Genomic DNA, 7,015 nt, shown 5'->3' on the forward strand with positions numbered 1-7,015 from the left:
CTGGACATTTTGAGCCTGTAATCGAACCCACAAATGCTGATGCTCCAGATACTCAACTAGTCTAAAGAAGGACAGTTTTTATTGCTTCTTTAAATCAGGACAACAGTTTTCAGCTGTGCTAACAAAATTGCAAAAGGGTTTTCTAATGATCAATTAGCCTTTTAAAATGATACACTTGGATTAGCTAACACAACGTGCCATTGGAACACAGGAGTGATGGTTGCTGATAATGGGTCTCTGTACACCTATGTAGATATTCCATTAAAAATCTGCCGTTTCCAGCTACAATAGTCGTTTACCATACATACATAAGTTAAAATCTGTCATGCTCATGAATGAGTAAAACAATTAACAAAAAACACATTCTGAGGAATACCAGGTTTTCAACTCAAGTTCTGATGTCTTGGAAAAACAGTTTGAGATTAGGCTACAAATTATAGTAGCCAAAAATAAAGGGGATGTCTTCTGATGCAACACCATCAAAACATGAGGTATATGCCAGGCACATGGCTAGACATGGAATACAGAAGAAAATCAAGTTAAGATTGGCTGGAAGAAAACATGCAACTCAAATGAAATTCAAAGAAATAACCAAAAACAGCATTCAGTAATCAAATGTCATTCTAAGAAATAACCAACAACACTATTCAGTAATCAAATGTCATGAAAATAAATAACCAACAACACTATTCAGTAATCAAATGTCATGAAAATAAATAACCAACAACACTATTCAGTAATCAAATGTCATGAAAATAAATAACCAATTACAGTATTCAGTAACAGCTTCGTAATTAATTATACAGTCCATTGACGACTCAAACAAATCTGTCCAGAGAGTTTGTAGATGCCTCCTTGAAATCAAGGCACCCAATAATCCATATTGCAAGACCATAAAAAATGCTCTTCCTTGATAACAAAAGCGCTTAACACCTCACAAGCGCACAAAAATGCAAGATTTCCTCCATGAAAGCTTTCAACTGAAATCAACTCAAATGGTGATCTGTGGGTGTATTGATGTGCAGAGACTAGAATCACTGTAGTTACAGTATTTGAAGGTTTGGGTGACAGGCTGTCTACTGGCTGTGAAAGTATTGGGCTACAGGTGCTAGGAGGTGATAATGGCCAGTGCCAAATCCTTTAATTTCAGTTCTGACCAGTGCATGCCGGGTCTTCTCTCTTTTCTCCTCATTAACAGTGAAATACATTGTATTAAATACATCTGAAATATGTCTCATAAAATGCTGTAATAATATACAGTGCATTCGGAAGGTATTCAGACCCCTTGACTTTTTCCATATTTTGTTACGTCACAGCCTTGTTCTAAAATGTATTAAATTAAAACATTTCCTCAATCTACACACAATAGCCCATAATGACAAATCAAAAACAGGTTTTTAGAAATGTTCGCAAATGTATTATAAATAAAAAACAGAAATATATTATTTACATAAGTATTCAGACCCTTTGCTATGAGACTTCAAATTGAGCTCAGGTGCATCCTGTTTCAACTCACCCTCCTTGAGATGTTTCTACAACTTGATTGGAGTCCACCTGTGGTAAATTCAATTGATTGGACATGATTTGGAAAGGCACACACCTGTCTATAAACGTCCCACAGTTGACAGTGCAAAAACCAAGCCAGGAGGTCAAAGGAACTGTCCGTATAGCGCCGAGACAGGATTGTGTCGAGGCACAGATCTGGGGAAGGGTACCAAAACATTTCTGCAGCATTGAAGGTCCCCAAAAACACAGTGGCCTCCATCATTCTTAAATTGAAGAAGTTTGGAACCACCAAGACTCTCCCTAGAGCTGGCCGCCCGGCCAATCTGAGCAATCAGGGGAGATGGTTACAGGTTCTTGGTCACCTCCTGACAAAGCTCCAAAGTTCCTCTGTGGAGATGGGAGAACCTTCCAGAAGGACAACCATCTCTGCAGCCCTCCACCAATCAGGTAGAGTGGCCAGACAGAAGCCACTCCTCAGCAAAAGGCACATGACAGCCTGCTTGGAGTTTGCCAAAAAGCACCTAAAGGACTCTCAGACAATGCGAAACAAGATTCACTGGTCTGATGAAATCAAGATTGAACTCTTTGGCCTGAATGCCAAGCGTCACGTCTGTAGGAAACCTGGCACCATCCTTTCTGTGAAGCATGGTGGTGGCAGCAGCATCATGCTGTGGGGATGTTTTTCAGCGGCAGGGTCTGGGAGACCAGTCAGTATCGAGTGAAAGATGAACAGAGCAAAGTACAGAGAGATCCTTGATGAAAACCTGCTCCAGAGCACTCAGGACCTCAGACTGGGGCGAAGGTTCACCTTCCAACAGGACAACGACCCTAAGCACACAGCCAAGACAACGCAGGAGTGGCTTCAGGACAAGTCTCTGAATGTCCTTGAGTGGCCCAGCCAGTGCTTGAACCCGATCAAACATCTCTGGAGACACCTGAAAATAGCTGTGCAGCGACGCTCCCCATCCAACCTGACAGAGCTCAAGAGGACCTGTAGAGAAGAATGGGAGAAACTCCCCAAATACAGGTGTGCCAAGCTTGTAGTGTCATACCCAAGAAGACTCTAGGCTGTAATCGAAGCCAAAGGCGATTCAACAAATTACTGAGTAAAGGGTCTGAATACTTACTGTAAGTAAATGTGATATTTCCGTTTTTATTTTTTATAAATTTGCAAAACAAACTAAAAACCTGTTTTTGATTTGTCATTATTGGCTATTGTGTGTAGATTGATGAGAACCCCCCCAATTTAATCAATTTTAAAATAAGACTGGAACATAACAAAATGTGGAAAAAGTCATGAGGTCCAAATGCACTGTATGTGCGGTGTGAAAGGGAGGAACCATCATACCGCTAGCTTTGATGGGGTGGGGCCACAAAAAAATCTGAATTCATCATGAGGGGCCGCACTGGCTCGTGGGTCTGTGTACCAACATCCATGACCATAAATGCAGTCAGAACCAGCCCTAGCCTTTTTGGGGCCCCAAGTGAAATGTTGTTGTTCCCCCCCCCTACCTTGCGAGCAAAATATTTGAGAAGCCCCCCTCTTCAGTGGAGAGAAAAAAGTTTTAGAGTTAATTTCCTGCAATTCTACATATTTTGCCATGGGCCGTAAAGAAAATGTTGAAAGTTTACTGCAATTCCACAGATTTTCACAAGGGGTATAGAAAATATTTAGCTATTTTATAACTAATTTCATGCAATTCTACGTGTAGAGAAAATGTAGCAATTTTACACCAAATGTACAGTACCTGCAATTCTACACATTTTGCCATAGGGTGGAGAGAAATGTTTGCCGTTTTTAATATGATATCTGAGTGAGAGTGAATAACTAAAATCAATGGGTGCCCTCCAATCGATAATTCGACCATGATTACTACAAATTTAGATAGCTGGCTCGACTAACTTACCAATCTAAAACATTTTGACTGTCATAAGAGAAACTGCTGATGCACTACCAAAATTCTAAAATTGCACTTGTGTAATAATTCTGAAAATGTGTCCGCAGGCTTACAAAAGGGGTCCGCAGCTGCCAGTTGCCCATCCCTGCTCTAGCTTAAAATATCATGACAACAGCCTGGCCTCAAGGTGCCAGGGCCTATCATTACAACATGAGCAGAGAACAGGGTTGCACCAAAATGGCACCCTATTCCCTAATTAGTACACTACTTTTGACCAGAGACCTATGGCCTCTGGTCAAAAGTAGTACACTATATATGGAATTGGGTGCCATTTTAGACGCATACCTTTTTCAGGCACCTCTCTTTTCTCTTCCTGCCAAGGCCTAGAGTCACGCTGGAGCCAGGCCAGAGCGACAGGCCGAGAGCTCTACTCTGCTGGCATGCACATGCCTCATGGAACACGTATGTTCCGGCAGGAAGCACTGTTGTGTCTGTGTGTGTGTGTGTGAGAGAGGGGCAGAGAGAGAGAAACGAGGACGAGGAGTCAGCTAATATAAATCTCTATAAGTCTGGAACAGTAATTGTACAGGGCAACCACAAACAGTTTCAGCTGGACTTTCACCTAATCAAAGAATTAGCCCATCAGGAGAAGCTCTCCCTTGATAAAGATACCCCCACCCCAAGTGGGTCAGACCAAACCTCTTCACCATATAACCCCACAGACGAGCAACCCTCAGCAGACAGTCAACCTCCCAGTACAGAGTACTTCTCCCTCATTGAAATGAAGGACAAATTCACCCAGCTGGAGGTAAGGCAGGTGGAGCTGGAACAGCAGGTGATTACACTCCAGTCAGCACAGACCCAGACAACAGTCCAGCACAACAACACCCCCTTAACCAGACCTGGAGAGCTGGAGGTGGAGAGAGACATATCTGCACTATGGACAGTGGTGAGACAACATCAACAGGAGAAAGAGCAGGAGCAGGAGAAGAACAGAGCACTAGAGGAGAGGATCAGACTACAGGAGGAGAGGGAGAGGGGGATGGAGGAGAGGATCAGACTACAGGAGGAGAGGGAGAGGGGGATGGAGGAGAGGATCAGACTGCTGGAGGAGAGGTCGAGGGGGATGGCATGTGACAGAGAACAACTCACTAGGGAGGTGGCCATCCCCACAGAGACGCCAGCAGAACAGCCCACCTCAGCACCCTACAAAAGTCTCGACACCACAGCAGAACAGTCCACACCAGACCCTGACCATAGAAACGACATCACAACAGAACAGACAAAAGAAAAACCCCAAGCCCAGCAGCTCTCACCCCCTCTGAGCACCCCCCCCGTCAGCCACCCTGATAGCCCTCCTGACAACCCCCCCACACCCACTGAGGACAAACACAAGACACAGATTGTCCTACTTATGGACTCAAATGGTAAATTTCTACAAGAAAAAAAACTTTTTCCCAAACACAGTGTGTCTAAACTCTGGTGTCCAAACACCCAGCACGCCCTAGACCTTCTGTCTGAGGACAAACTAGGCTCACCTAGCCACATAATAATACACACAGGCACAAACGACCTGAGAGCACAGCAGGAAAGGGTGGCCACAGCACTGAAGGGAGTGATTGAAAAAGCTTCTTCTACTTTCCCCAACGCACAAGTGGTTATCTCCACCCTGCTACCACGAAAAGACTTCCACCCTGCTACAATACAGCGGGTAAACGCAAGCATTTCCCGTGACTGTGCCTCAAAACCAAATGTTTTTCTGGCACACCACTCCACCCTGGACTTGAACAGCCTCTATGACCAGGTCCACCTCTACAAGGCAGCAGTGCCCACCTTTGCCCGGACTCTAAAGGACATCGCTCTCAAACGAAGCCCCAACACTTCACACAGGAGCAACAGATCAATAGACACCCCACCCAGACCAGCGAGACACCCTCCAAGACCTCCAGGACCCCCCCTGGACCTATACACCCCCCCCACATCAACCATGCCCACACCCAATTTAGGCCCCCTCAGATCAGACCCATGCCACTCCTGCCCACCCCATGCACCCCACCCCCGCAAAGAGGGCATCAACATGAAAGTCACACATACGCCCAGGTAGTGAGCGGGCAAACAGGCCCAACCCCCACTCTTACACTCGCCCAAGCCAACGGCATGTACCAGATGCTCAGCAGGCTCTGCTCACACTTACTGGCCTGAGGCCAAACCCCGACCAACAACATTGGACACTTTATGGAACAAAAAGCCTTCACTATATCATCCTGGAATATCCAAGGTCTGAGGTCATCTGCCTTTGGCCTAAAGAGCAGGAACCCGGACTTCACCAAAGAAATCGGTAATGCAGACATTGTCATCCTGCAAGAAACATGGTATAGAGGAGACGGACCCACTGGTTGCCCTCTAGGTTACAGAGAGCTGGTAGTCCCATCCACCAAACTACCAGGTGTAAAACAGGGAAGGGACTCAGGGGGAATGCTAATTTGGTATAGAGCAGACCTAACTCACTCCATTAAATTAATCAAAACAGGAACATTTTACATTTGGCTAGAAATTCAAAAGGAAATTATCTTAACAGAGAAAAATGTCCTCCTGTGTGCTACCTATATCCCCCCACTAGAATCCCCATACTTTAATGAAGACAGTTTCTCCATCCTGGAGGGGGAAATCAATCACTTCCAGGCCCAGGGACATGTATTAGTCTGTGGCGACCTAAATGCCAGAACTGGACAGGAACCTGACACCCTCAGCACACAGGGGGACAAACACCTACCTGGAGGTGACAGCATTCCCTCCCCCATATGCCCACCTAGGCACAACTATGACAACATAACCAACAAAAACGGGTCACAACTCCTGCAGCTCTGTCGCACGCTGGGTATGTACATAGTCAATGGTAGGCTTCGAGGGGACTCCTATGGTAGGTACACCTATAGCTCATCTCTTGGCAGTAGCACTGTAGACTACTTTATCACTGACCTCAACCCAGAGTCTCTCAGAGCGTTCACAGTCAGCCCACTGACAACCCTATCAGACCACAGCAAAATCACAGTCTACTTGAACAGAGCAATACTCAATCATGAGGCATCAAAGCCAAAGGAACTGAGTAACATTAAGAAATGCTATAGATGGAAGGAATGCAGTTTGGAAATCTACCAAAAAACAATTAGGCAACAGCAAATTCAATCCCTTTTAGACAACTTCCTGGGTAAAACGTTCCACTGCAATAGTGAAGGTGTAAACTTGGCAGTAGAAAGTCTTAACAGTATATTTGACCTCTCAGCTTCCCTATCAAATCTAAAAATCTCAAATAGAAAACCGAAGAAAATGAACAACAATGATAAATGGTTTGATAAAGAATGCAAAAATCTAAGAAATAAATTGAGAAACCTGTCCAACCAAAAACATAGAGACCCGGAAAACCTGAGTCTACGCCTTCACTATGGTGAATCACTAAAACAATACAGAAATACACTACGGAAAAAGAAGGAACAGCACGTCAGAAATCAGCTCAATGTAATTGAAGAATCCATAGACTCTAACCAATTCTGGGAAAATTGGAAAACACTAAACAAACAACCACACGAAGAATTATCTATCCAAAATGGAGA

This window comes from Salvelinus fontinalis, chromosome 1 (genome assembly GCF_029448725.1).
Source record: "Salvelinus fontinalis isolate EN_2023a chromosome 1, ASM2944872v1, whole genome shotgun sequence".
Taxonomy (NCBI): domain Eukaryota; kingdom Metazoa; phylum Chordata; class Actinopteri; order Salmoniformes; family Salmonidae; genus Salvelinus; species Salvelinus fontinalis.